At 39.8% G+C, this 14,252-nt stretch overlaps 1 long non-coding RNA gene across 1 annotated transcript in view; it reads right to left on the reverse strand.

Moving 5' to 3' along the window:
• The window catches only part of LOC146396806 (uncharacterized), a 769,570-nt gene extending 758,448 nt beyond the window's left edge, over positions 1–11,122 (reverse strand). Inside the window, exon 1 of the long non-coding RNA XR_014827920.1 lies at positions 11,069–11,122. This is a non-coding gene — a long non-coding RNA (uncharacterized LOC146396806). The remainder of the gene's footprint in view (positions 1–11,068) is intronic.
• Positions 11,123–14,252: the final 3,130 nt, after the last annotated feature.

Raw genomic sequence — 14,252 nt, forward strand, 5'->3', positions numbered from 1 at the left:
TTTATTTATGTCAAGCACTATGTTAGATTTTGTAGTATTGAAGGATCCTTGTGATGCATGAATAAATCCAAATTGGCCGTATTATGTATTAATCTTTGGCAACATGGAGAATATTGACTTGTATTTGCTATATTTTTATTTATAATTTTTGCTTCTTTAGCTGTACATAATATTGGTTGAGGTTTTTAAAATATTACTTGTGGTAAAAATAATCATCTTTACCAGAATTTGGTACTAAAATTATGTTAGCGTCATAACTTTAGTCATGGGGGTCTTTCCATCTTTTCTTATGGTTTAGAGTTGAGAGTTTAAGGGGCTGCGAAACTATCTGGACTTTGAAACCTTTTAACCATGGATCTTTAAACACCTTTTCAATCCTTCTGTGGCAATTACTCTGTGTCTGTTCTCTACTTTATCTTGGGTCAATTTTGGCCATGTATGGTGTGTAGAAAGGATTTCATATAGTTTTTCAAATTTGTTACCAGAAGTTGTATGAGATATTATATTGTTGTTCTTTTTAAATTAATCTCTGTCTACGGTTGTGTTCTTCCCAATCAAGTGTATTTTTCACTCATTTTTATTTCAACATTTAAAAATTTTTTATCGTAATTATATACATAAAGGTTTGGTATTTTCACAAAATCAGCCCTTGGATTTAGTTATGTAGTTATTCTCCTATTTTTTATTGTTTCTTTATTATTATTATTTTCACTTTTATCTTCATTAATAGCCTCTTTGTACTTTCTTTTGGTTTATGTTTTTATTGTTTTTCTAATTTTCTAGAATACAAAGTTTCATTATTTTTAATCTTTCTTTTTTAATAAAACATTTAAATTTCTAAAGTTTCCTTTGAGGACAACTTATGCTATCTTTCAGTTTTGATTGTCTCTTTGTTCCCAAATTTGTCTGTTTGTATTTCTTAATTTCTAGATATTAATTTTATTGCCTTTTATTACTTATTCTAACTCTACTGAATAATAATAAGAAATATGGAGTTTAAAATCTCTCTTTGTTCCATCAACTTAGAAAAAAATGTTTATCATCTGTTGAGGGGTTATGGATTCATAAATTTCTTCATGTGGTCTGCTACTTATGACTGATTTTAAGGGTTGTATTAAAATCTCTCACGAAGATTACCTTCTTATATAATTCCTCTTCTATTTCTAATAGGTTTTGCTTCATATATTTAGTTGCTATTTTTGTGTGTGTGCACAGAGGTTTATGAGTTATGATGTTTGTCTGGCTTGTCTGAGAAGCAGACGCCAAGATGGGATTAAATATGGAAGAATTCTATTAGGTGAAATGCCTGGGAGGCAGGCTGGAAGAGGCATCAGACCATAAAGCAAGTCTGACCCTGAGTACCCGAGACTGGAGGAAGCTTCTAGACTGCCCTGAGGTCTAATGCAAAGCTCAGCAAGCCTGCCAGGAAATCCTTGGGCCCAAGTTGCCTGTCAGGGGAGTCTTGCCTCTTCCAGTAACAGGCTTACCTTAGACCCTGTTCTCTGGGTCTTTGCCTAGGAGCAGCTTCTGGGAAGGCTGGCCTCATAACAGATGTGGTGATGACTTTGGAGGGTGACTGCTGGAGCTGTGGCAGTCGTGCTCCCTATAGTTGGAGGTGAGCTAGGTGAAAGCTAACAATACCTGGTTTGAAGCATGCGCTTCAAGAAGTACATTCAAATTTTACTGAGTATTTTCACATTTTCTCAATCTATTTGATCGTGGAATTTGTGTGTGTGTGTGTGTGTGTGTGTGTGTGTGTGTGTGTGTGTGTGTCTTTTTAGGACTACACCTGTGCCATATGGAAGTTCCCAGGCTAGGGGTCAAATTGGAATTGCTGCTGCTACTGGCCTACGCCACAGCCACACCCCTGCTTTATCCAAGCCATGTCTGTGATCTACACCACAGACACAGCAATGCAGGATCCCAGCCACATCTGCGATCTACACCACAGCTCATGACAACATGAGGTCAGGTATCAAGCTCACTTCCTCCTGGATACTAGTCTGGTTCGTTACCGCAGCACCACCACAGGAACTCCACGTGGAATTTGTGTGTGTGTGTCTTTTTAGGGCTGCACCCATGGCATATGGAGGTTTCCAGGCTAAGGGTCGAATCAGAGCTACAGCTGCCAACCTACACCACAGCCACAGCAACACCAGATCCCAGTCCTGTCTTCGACCTACACCCAGCTCACTCACAACAATGCGGGATCCTTAACCCACTGAGCGAGGCCAGGGAGTAACCCCTCATGGATACTACCGCTGCGCCACCACGGGAACTCTACATGAAATTTTTTCCTCCTACAGAACCCATGGACACACTCTGGGAAATGTCCTTCTGGTCACATGTCCTTAGGCATTATCCTTCGTCATGTCTAAAATAGCTTACCAATGATATTTATGAACCCAGAGAAAGTGTTTCTATCAAGTTTGCAGCCGGGATAGAACAAAATGGAAAACAAATTCAACCAATGCATAAAAGTTCCTCTTCCTATGGACCAATTTGGTTCTAAAAGGCATTTTGAAAAGCCGTCTGCTCATAAATGCACAGTGAGGGAGGCTGTTTTAAGTTGAAAATCCCCGGACACATTCCCACCCACTGAAACGGGCATGGGGTGCGACTTTGAGGCATTATAATTAGGCATACATTTTTCCTAGCTGATATTTGTTCTGTGGGCACTGAACGTTTTTCAGGCAGTTAATCCCCATCCCAACCCCTAGGGATCTTTGAAAGTGTCTCTGTTAACTCCTTAGATGCTGCACAACCTATAGCTGCCATTTCTGTCATTTCTCACTTGGCTTTGGGGCAGAATCAAGCAACTGTAAGCTCACTCAAGCATTCAAGGCTTGTGACGGAAGTTTCTGCAGCAGTGTGGTCCCCTGGCTTTCCCTCCAAATTCTCTAACTTTCGGCAACTTAGTCTAATAAATGAAAGTTAAAAAGCTTACTCAGTAGACTTATAGCACCTAGTTTCTTGACCATCTAAATCCCTTTTCTTCATCTTGCCTGTTGCTGCCAGTGATTGACTTTACCCGTGGGAATAACTCCTAGTGTCAGCTGACCCATCTCGGGTACACCCGCTACCTCTGTCATTTCCCCACCACTTTCAACTTTTAAAAGTCACTTCCTCTGTTATCCTTGGAATTGGACATCTCTGCTCTGAACCCTATCAATATTTTCTCAGCAGTGCTTTAAAAATGTCATGGGCTTCATGATGTTCTTAAAACAGTTCAATAATAAACAGACTATTGAACAGCAGGATGTCTGAGTCTAAAATGAGTGCGCAGACCACTGATGTCATTTGTGGGTGGCATGGGGACCTGAAACAATTTGCTCAGGAGGAAAGCTTGGCTTATGACTGGAGAAATGTATGGGCTAAAGACTTGTAAAGAGGTGATTTTTGTTTCATTTATATGGCTAAAGGGGGATATATAGGTATTGTAACATATGGCTAACTGGTCCCTCTGGGAGACAGATGCTTTAATTACAAATGGTGTGGTGGGAGTTCCCGTCGTGGCGCAGTAGTTAACGAATCCGACTAGGAACCATGAGGTTGCGGGTTCGGTCCCTGCCCTTGCTCAGTGGGTTAACGATCCGGCGTTGCCGTGAGCTGTGGTGTAGGTTGCAGACGCGGCTCGGATCCTGCGTTGCTGTGCACCTGGCGTAGGCCGGTGGCTACAGCTCCGATTCAACCCCTAGCCTGGGAACCTCCATATGCCGCGGGAGCGGCCCAAGAAATAGCAACAACAACAAAAGACAAAAAGACAAAAGACAAAAAAAAAACAAAAAAAACAAATGGTGTGGTGGTGGTGGGTGGGTGTGGGGGGGGTGACAGCTATGGACTTCAAATAACAAACCAATTCACCTAAAGCCTCTTTTAAACCAACTTAGTCTGTCAGTCCTGGCTCACTGTTAACCCGGGTCTTATATCTAACTTGACTCAGGAAGCTTTAGCCTTTACCTGAAAGGCACCAATTGGTTACCAATAATCTGACATTGATACGTATAATTCCTGATTTCATTCTCATGGACAAATGACAAATCCTAACCCCAATCAAATTGGTGATATCTGGCCTGAGGTTTCAGCTCTTCCTTTACTAAAGGCAAGATTTTTGGAGTTTCCGTTGTGGTTAAGTGGGTTAAGAATCCAGCTAGTATCCATGAGAATTGGGTTTGATCCTTGGCCTCACTCAGTGGGTTAAGGATCTGGCACTGCTGTAAGCTGCAGCATAGGTTGCAGATGCGGCTTGGATCTGGCCTTGCCATGGCTGTGGCTTAGGCCTACAGCTGCAGCTTCAATTTAATCCCTATCATATGTGCTGCAGATGTAGCCCTAATAAGAAAAAAATAGTAAAAGGCAAGATTTTCATGAGTAGACAATCAGCTTAACCTGGGCTCCTAGTTCTCCCAGGACCTGTACTTTGTTGTATGGTTCTTAGTTGTTTCTCTGAGTACCTGGTGGGACTCTCCCAGGTACTTCTTACTGCTTGAATAGTAATTCAGATCTCTTAGAAGAGACATGAAATTAACCTCTAGTCTTCTGTATAGGACTCAAGAAAAGGGCCAGAGGCTTGGAGAACTCTCAGCGTTGGCATCCCTTCCTCCACCACTGCTGAGGTCACTTGACCCTCATCTATTGTACTAGGCTGACCTCAATCCTTATGACAAACCTGTACTCCAGGCAGGAGAAAATCAAGTGCTTCCATTCCCACAACATTCCCATCCTGGGAGGCTCAGTATCTAGCCTTGGATATGGTCCTTTGACCTCCTGTGTCTGTCCCATTAACTGGGCTCCAGTCCTATTTCTATGACTCCATCTATGCTTTGTACCCCTTCTGAAAATAATCCTCTAATAAGACAACATAAAATCATGTCAAGAGTACTTGATTGAGCCATAGGACATTTGAATAAAATGAAAAGGCAAACCTATGGAATGGGAGAAAATATTTGCAAATGCATATCTGAGAAGGGGTTAATATCCAGAACATATAACTACAACACAACAACAAAAAGCAAACAATCATTTAGAAAATGGGCAAAGGACCTGGGTAAACTCCTCTCCAAAAAAAGATATTAAAATGGTGAACAAGCACATGGAAAGATGCTCAACATCATGAATCATTAGGAAAATGCAAACCAAAACCACAGTGGGCCACTACTTCACACCCATTAGGATGACTACTATCAAAAACAAAAAACAAAGTAAGCGGTGTTGGCAAGTATGTGGAGACATTAGCCTGCTCGTGCTCTGTTGGTGGGAATGTAAAACAGTAAACTTGCTATGGAAAATGTACGACATTTCTTCAAAAAATTAAAAATAGCATGACCACATGATTCAGCAGTTCTACTTCTGGGTATGTCCCCAAAAGAACTGAAAGCAGGGACTCAAACAGGTATTTGTACATCCATGTTCATAGCAGCATCATTATTCACGATGCCAAATGATAGAAGCAACCCAGGTGACCATCAACAGATGAGTGGATAAACAACATGTGGTAAATACATATGACCGTAATATGCACATATGATTGTGCATGTTCACATATGTACATATGTATACACCAAAAGGGAAGGCTTCCAAGGGAATGGCATTCTGATAAATGTTACGACATGGATGAATCTTGAAGACATTATGCTAAACAAAGTCAGTCAATCATAAGAAAGAAAATATGGTCGGATTCTACTTAACAAGATACCCAGCATAGCTGAATTCATTAAGAAGGGAAGTAGAGTGATGGCTGTGAGGGGCTGGGGAAAGTTTTTTAAGGTAAAAAGAGCTCTGGGATTGGTAGCACAATAGTGTGAATGTACTTAAGACAACTGAACTGTGCACTTAAAAATGGTTAAAAGGATCAATTTTATGTCATGTACATTTTGCTACAATTGAAAAAAAAAAGTAGCCAATTGAATCCAAAGACGTAAATAAATGTCCTGACTGGTCTTGTGCATTTCCCTAACTTCTTCAGAATTTAGTTGCTTCACTGTAGAATGGGAAGCTTAACTTACACCTAGTTATATTCCAGGAACATGGAGAGACATAGTCCATGGAAAATTACCTTGTGAACCATTTAGGATTATTTTAATGTAAGACATCAGTTAGGACAGTGTAAAGAGTTAAGGAGGTCCAGGATGTCCCTAAGAAGCCAATGAGTGGGGGGTCTGAGAGAAATGCATAGAGTTAAAAAAATCCCAGGGATTGGAAGTACAGCTCAGACATGCAACTCAGGTGCATACATTTCACCAAGGACTTCCTGTGCATCAGGCACAAATGACACAAGAAGAGCCCCTGTCTTTGCTGAACATATGGAAACTGAAGCTTCAAAAACCATTCATATTACATCAACTAGAAGAGGAAACCTAGAGGGGTGCTAGAGACTATGGGCCTCCTGAAAAAGGCAAACTTCTCAGAGGAAACATCTAAACCAGGCCTGAATGTTCAGTATCTTTTCACCAGGCCAAGAGGAAAGAAAACACACTCTAGGAAGAAGAAACCACTTGTGAAAATGTAGGAAGGAAAGAGAACACCTGATGTGTTTGAGGAGCTAGAAGGAACTCCTCAAGGAGCTTGGGAGGGGGAAAACTGAGTCAGCAGGAATCAGATCATCTGTGGACTTGTAAAGCATATGAAAGCATTAGCATTTGATCCAAAGGGCAATAAAATGCCACCAAAGAGTTTTAAGTAGGTAGTGATGTCATCGGATATTAATTTTATGAAGATCACAGGCTCTAGGATAGAAGAGTGTACTGGGGTAGGCAGGGAAGGAGAAGACTGGACACAGAAAGGTCATTCAATAACCTAGACATGGGATGATTTTTTTTTTTTTTTCTTTTTAGGGCCACGTGTGAGGCATATGGAAGTTCCCAGCCTAGGGGTCGAATTTGAGCTGTAGCCACCGGCCTAAGACATAGCCACAGCAACGCCAGATCTGGGCCACATCAGTGACTTAAACCACAGCTCACAGTAATGCTGGATCTTTAACGCACTGAACAAGGGCAGGAATCGAACCCATGTCCTTATGGATACTAGTCAGGTTCATTGCCACTGACCCATGACGGAAACTCTAACCCGGGATGATTAAAAAACGAAATAGCACAGACAGTTGAAGCAAATTTAGGAAGAACTGACAGGACATGATGTTATATGGAAGTAGGAGAAGAAGGAAAAAGGAGTATTAAGGTGATGGGCTGGGCAGCTGTGAAGATAGAGGTACCATTCCAAGCAAAGCAACCCAGAACAGCGTGTTTAGCACTGGATACTTGGATTCAAAGGGCCTGCGGTGCATGTAGGTGGGATGTCAGGGTCAGCTGAATGCACAAGTTTAAGATCAGGATAGGAATTAGAGCCAGAGATATGGATGCAACAGCCATTAACACATGAGGGGTAGTGGGAGCCATGGATGTATGAAAACACCGTGTTCCAACTCACATCAGCCATCGTCAAAAATCTACAAGGAATAAATGCTGGAGAGGGTGTGGTGAAAAGGGAACCCTTCTACACTGTTGGTGGGAATGTAAACTGGTGCAACCGCCTTGGAGAACAGCAGGGAGGTTCCTCAGAGAACCAAATATAGGATTGCCATATGACCTCGCACTCCCAATCCTGGGCATCTATCTGGAGAAAATCACAATTTGAAAAGATACATGCACCCCAGTGGTCATAGCAGCCCTGTTGATAATAACCAAGACGCAGAAGCAAACTAAAGACCCATTAACAGATGACTAGAGATGTGGTACATGTGTACAATGGAATTCCTCTCAGCCATAAAAAAGAACGAAATCATGCCATTTGCAGCAACATGGATGCAACTAGAGATTCACATACTAAGTCAGTCAGAAAGAGAAAGACACATATCATATGATATTACTTATATGTTGAAACTAAAAAAAAGGATACACAGATGAACTTATTTGTAGAACAGAAACAGACTTCGAAAACCAACCTACTGCTACCAAAGGGGACGGGGTGGGGAAGGGGGAGAGACAAATTGGGGGTTTGAGATTGGCGTATACAAACTATTGCATGTGGAGTGGATGGTCAGCAGGGACCTTCTGTACAGCCCAACGAACTCTGGTCAATATTTTGTAATAATCTGTGTGAGAAAAGCATCTGAAAGAGAATCGATGTGTGTACATGTGTAAGTGACTCACCTTGCTGTACAGGAGAAATGACCACAACGTTGTGAATCAACTATCCTTCAACAAAACTTTTAAAAAAGAGAAAAAAAACACCACATGGAACTGGAGGTGATACCAAGAAAAGAAGAAGGAGGGTACGTGATATGGAAACAATAGCGTGGGATTGAAATATAGCATATAACAATTCATAAGCAATAATACAAAATATGTACAGAAAGGAATGAAGTAGAAATGAAAGAAATAGTGGGAAATGGGGAAGGACATAGTTTCTTAAGAAGTTAGGTTAACTGCTTTTGTTCTTGGAAGAAAATGCCATATAGTCAAACTAAAATTGGAAATGAAGGAAAAATATAAAAGGCAGAGTACCTTGGAAAATGTCAAAGAAGAAGAGAGAAGTATGTTATAATAAAATAAAGTACCTAGATTGAATGTAAATGGATTTAAAACCTCCATAAAAACTGACTCTGGATTCTAAAAGATAAAGGAAAAACCTAATGGGTTGTTAGCAATAGACACACTTGAAATAAAAGCAAACAAATATTTGAAACAAAGTTTTATTTTCTTCTATAACTTCTTACTTCCATAGCACTTAGTAGGTGCCAGGCACTGTGCTAAGCATTTGATAAGAATTAATTCATTGGATCCTCAGAATGACAATATGAGGTTGTGGCTATTAGTACCCCAGTGGATGAGGACACGAAAGCGTAGAAGTTAGATAATCAATCCAAGACAAAACAACCAGTAAACGGTACAGCTGGGAGGGAAACCCAGTGGCAGGACAAGAAAGGTATGCAAATATGGGCTGAAAGAAAACAAGTGTCCAGATACTAACATCTGACATAACAGAATTCAAGACAAAAAAAAAAAAAAAATACCAGTCAAAAAGGGCATCAGATACTGGGGAAAAGAAAAACAATTGTATTTGGCGGTTTGCAGCATACCCCTTTCAAACCAATAGATCAAACAAAGAAAAATAAACACTTGTATAAAGATATGGGTTTTTTAATTTTTCTTTAGGTCACTTTTTTAGGGCTGCACCCATGGCATATGGAAATTTCCAAGCTAGGGTTCGAATTGGAGCTGCAGCTGCCAGCCTACACCCCAGCCACAGCAACGCAGGACTGGAGCCTCATCTGTAACTTACGCCACAGCTTGCAGCAACACCAGATCCTTAACCCACTGAGTGAGGCCAGGGATCAAACCCACGTCCTAGCCAGGTGCATTACAGCTGAGTCCTGCCAGGAACTCCAAAGGTATGTTTAAATATCACTTTCTCTTGGCGGGTGGGGGGATGTGCTTGGGCTGTGGGATGGAAATCCTGTGAAATCAGATTGTTATGATCATTGTACAACTATAGATGTGATAAATTCATTTGAGTAATAAGAATAAATAAATAAATAAATATCACTTTCTCAGAGAGGTCTTCCTGGCCACCCTTTAAGAATTAAGTATTGCCTTATCTACCCTAAACTTGCTATTCCCCTTATTTTTCTCCAAAGCTTTTATCACTACTATGTATGTGTGTATGTGTGACATATATTATATTTTTGTTTATTTATTTATTATTAGCCCCACTAGTATATAAATCCCATGAAAGGCAGGGGTTTTGTTTTGTTTGGCACTGTTTCTCTGATGCCTAGAAGAATGTTCAGCAAATAATAGGTGTTGAATAAATATTCACTGAAAAAAAATTAACGAATGAATGAATCTAAATAACACAATTAATAAGACTGAAGTACTGTGTATGTAGCTTACTATGTGTACACATACATATCCAACAGATGTAGAATATGGGCCCTTTGGAGTGAAAATTGAATAGTCAAATTTGACCACATGTTGGGTCAGGATGAAACTGTCAAAGAAAATTTCAAAAGAAACAATGTTTTCTGAAAATAATGCGATAATAATAGTAAATCATTATAAAATATCTAAAACTCTACATAGCATACTAAAAATAATAAACTAATTAAACTAAATAATAAACTAATTTAAAAACTAAATAAAAAACTGAATAAAATAAAAAATAAACTAGCAACCAAGAAGTAATAATTACCATATGCTAACAAACTAAATGAACAAACTAAATGACTTACAAGAGTTCCCATGGTGGCTCAGTGGTAATGAACCAGACTAGGACCCATGAGTATGCAGGTTCAATACCTGGCCTCACTCAGTGGGTTAAGGATCCGGCGTTGCCGTGAGCTGTGGTGTGAGTCACAGACGCAGCTTGGATCTGGCATTGTTGTGGCTGTGGTGCAGCTCGCAGACATGGCTCAGATCTGTGTTACAGTGGCTGTGGTGTAGGCCGGTGGCTACAGCTCCGATTTGACCCCTAGCCTGGGAACTTCCATATGCCAAGGGTGCAGCCCTAAAAAGACAAAATTAAACAAAACAAAACAAAAGTGACTTAGCTAAGTAAATTAAATATCTAAACTAAATTATACAAACTAATAAAATACTACCAAAATTCCTTGAGACAAAGATAAATCATTAGAAGAAATACTGTAATACTTAGAACTGAATAAGTTACTTATTTGTTAAAACTAAGAGGACGTAATAAAAGCATACCTAGAGAGAATCTTACAGTTTTAACATATTTATCAGAATAAAAGCATACCTAGAGAGAATTTTATAATGTCATACATTTATGAGAATAAAATAATACAAGCAAATGAACCCAAACTCCAACTCAGGAATTTCAAAAAAGAACACCAGAATAAACACAGAGAATGAAAAGGGAACTAATTTTAAAGATAAGAACAGAACAGAATTCAATTCTCTTCCTGCTTAAAAAGAGGAATTATTATTTGACGATAGACTATAATCAATTAAAGATATGTATTGCAAAACCTAAAGTAACTGAAAAAAAAAAACAAAAAACAAGTGGCTGCACCTGCCGCATATGGAAGTTCCCGAGCCAGGGGTTCAGCCACAGCCACTGTAGAAGCAAAGCCGAGTAGTTATGTTGTGAGCCGCACAGGAAGTCCTAAGGTAACTTTAAAAAGTAAAACAAAAGACATACTTAATAAGTCAATAGTGGAATAATCATAACGGAATCATAACATAATTAATTAATCCAAAAAAAGGCAAGAAAGAATTTAAAGTGTTAAAAAAAAAGGTCAAAGAGAAAACAATCTACATATACAGACATTTTCGTGTCTTTCATTGAAAAATGTGGTTTTCCGCTTTATCATCTGAGAGTAAAGCCTAAATGTCAACAGATGCTCCTCACACATTGAGAGCTTGCTTTAGGCTCTTAATTCCTTCCTCTTAAACATAAAAAGGTAGACCCCCATCACCAGGCATTTGAGAGAAGTGTTTACCATGCAAGATAGAAAAATAAGCAAAGCATTAGGAAACAAAGAAACTCAAGGAGAAGAAATCTTTACAAAATACTTTTTTTTCTTTTTTTTGGTCTTTTTGGTATTTCTTTGGGCTGCTCCTGCGGCATATGGAGGTTCCCAGGCTAGAGGTCGATTGGGAGCTGTAGCCACCGACCTACGCCAGAGCCACAGCAACGCAGGATCCGAGCCGCGTCTGCAACCTACACCACAGCTCACGGCAACGCCAGATCCTTAACCCACTGAGCAAGGGCAGGGACCGAACCGGCAACCTCATGGTTCCTAGTCGGATTCGTTAACCACTGCACCACTATGGGAACTCCTTAAAAATACATATTTTTAAATTCTGAGGGAACACAGAAAATATATTGTAACCATAAATCGAGAAAGAATGTTCTCCTGTTCTAAGAGTAAGTCTGAGCTTTTGAAAAATAAAATTATGTTAATGATGATTTTTAAAAATTAATGGAAAGACTAGGGGATAAAGTAAAGAATGTTCTCATAAAGTAGAACTAAAAGATAAATACATGGAATATAGGCGAGAGAAAAAAAATGTAAAACAGAGGCTTTCTCCAGGAGATCTCTTATCTGACTAGTAGACATTCTTGAAAGAGAATACATGGAAAATGGATAAAGAAGGAACTCAGAAATAATACAAGTTCTCGGACACGAGCAATGAGTTTCTTGATGGAAGAGTAATTACATGGGAGTTCCCATAGTGGCTTGGTGGAAAAGAATTTGACTAGCATCCACAAGGATGCAGATTCGATCCCTGGCATCCTTAACACTGGTTAAGGACACGGTGTTGCCATGAGCTGTGGTGTAGGATGCAGATGTGGCTCAGATCCTGCGTTGGTGTGACCGTGGTGTAGGCCAGCAGCTACAGCTCTGATTCGACCCCTAGCCTGGGAACCTCCATATGCCACAGGTGCCTCCCTAAAAAAAAAAAAAAAGAAAGAAAAGAAAAAGAGCAATTACACAGAATAACAGGTGGAATTTCAAAAGGCTACTCTAGGACATACCAGTTAGAATTTAGGGAAAAGAGTAATGCTAAAACCTTCTCAGACAAAACCAAACATCAAAAAGAATACAGAAAGCTTGAAGGCAATTGAGTAATGCCTCCAAAATTCTATAATTTTACACCCAGCCAAACCATCGATCAAGCGTTAGGACACAATACAAATATTTTCCAACATTCGTGCCCTTGAAATAGTTCTCTCCTTTGTTCCCATTATTGCCCAAGAAGCGCAAAATTAGTTCCACTGAACTGAGGGACTAAATCAAGGAAAGAGGAAGATTTTGTGGTTTAGGAATCAAGGATCCAACCCAGGAGAGGGAGGGGCAAAGGGAGTTCATGGGAGGAAAAAGTACATGTATGTGTAACTTGGTCCCCATGCTATACAGCGGATAAATAAATAAATAAATAAATGCATTTAAAAAATTTAAAAAAATAAAAAAGTTCCCGGGGGAGTTCCCGTCATGGCTCAATGGTTAAGGAATCCGCCTAGGAAGCATGAGGTTGTGGGTTCGATTCCTTGCCTCGCTCAGCGGGTTAAGGATCCGGTGTTGCCATGAGCTGTGGTGCGGCTCTGGCATAGGCCGGTGGCTACAGCTCCCATTAGTCCCCTAGCCTGGAAACCTCCATATGCTGTGGGTGCAGCCTTAGACTAAGGCAAAAAAAAAAAAAAAAAAAAAGAAAAAAGAAAAAAAAAATTAAACCTGTATAAAGAAAGGTCCCGGGCTCAGATGCTCACCATGCCAAGTACAAGATAGGACAGATGGGAGCTGAGTGAGAGACAGCTCCTGGGGGGATTCGTCAAACAATCACAGCAATAATACTGAATTAGCATATCAGAAGAAAAAAAGATTATCTGATGGCTTGAATACCTAGAGAGGAAATTCAAATGTGTGGGGACCTGTGGAGGAGATTTAGTATAATATAGAAAAATAAACCAAAAAAAAATTAAGTTCGTGAATTTCATTTATTTCAAAAAGGAAATGAAATAATACTGCTTTACATGATTCAACTATAAATGATGATGTAATCAGGTGTTAGCATCTGAATGTATGTCTTCAATCTTGATTTGAACAAAGTAGCAATATAATTGGGTGCAGGGACCATAGGGTCTGTGTGGGTGTGTGTGTGTGTGCGTGCGCGTGTGCGTGTGTATTAGGGGTATGGGAGAGTCCTAAATTCCATTTTTATAATAGAAGGTTAATAGACAATGTCTACATTTGAAAATGAAAAACTTTTTCTTGTAGGATGCTGTTTTGAAAGAGCGAGGCATAAACTAGAAGAAATAGCTGAGAGAGTTAAAAGTGAGTCCATTTGAGGAGTGGGATAAAGAAAAGAGGAAAAAAGAGTGTGGTGAGGGGACTGCTTTTCTACGATAAGCCTTGTAGTACTGCTGGACTTGCTAAACTGTTTCTGGGTTACGGTGATAAAAAATTAAAATCTAATTACGAGATGAAATCGTGGGATGGCTGACAATGAATCACAGTTATACGCCTAAAAGATCTATCCAAAATGCTTCCAAGTTTTAAAGTGAACAAAATAAAATAAGCCTTCGCAGGGAGGTAATATATGCCATATTCCGGGAGAGTGATGAACTAGGTCTTGAAAAAGAACAGCCAGGCAAAACCACGTTGTTCCACACCCACCCGGGGCCCTAGCCAGTCATTAAGCATGTCCTGTTTTCCAGTGAAATATTAGCAGGGGAAACATTGCTTTATCACTGTTTTATGAGGAGGTAAATTGGCAAAGGCTGCAGACTAA

The sequence above is a fragment of the Sus scrofa genome, chromosome 14, assembly GCF_054392235.1.
Source record: "Sus scrofa isolate SSC_HxYL_T2T_F1_AM1 chromosome 14, Sscrofa_HxYL_maternal_Yorkshire_Landrace_v2.0, whole genome shotgun sequence".
NCBI lineage: Eukaryota > Metazoa > Chordata > Mammalia > Artiodactyla > Suidae > Sus > Sus scrofa.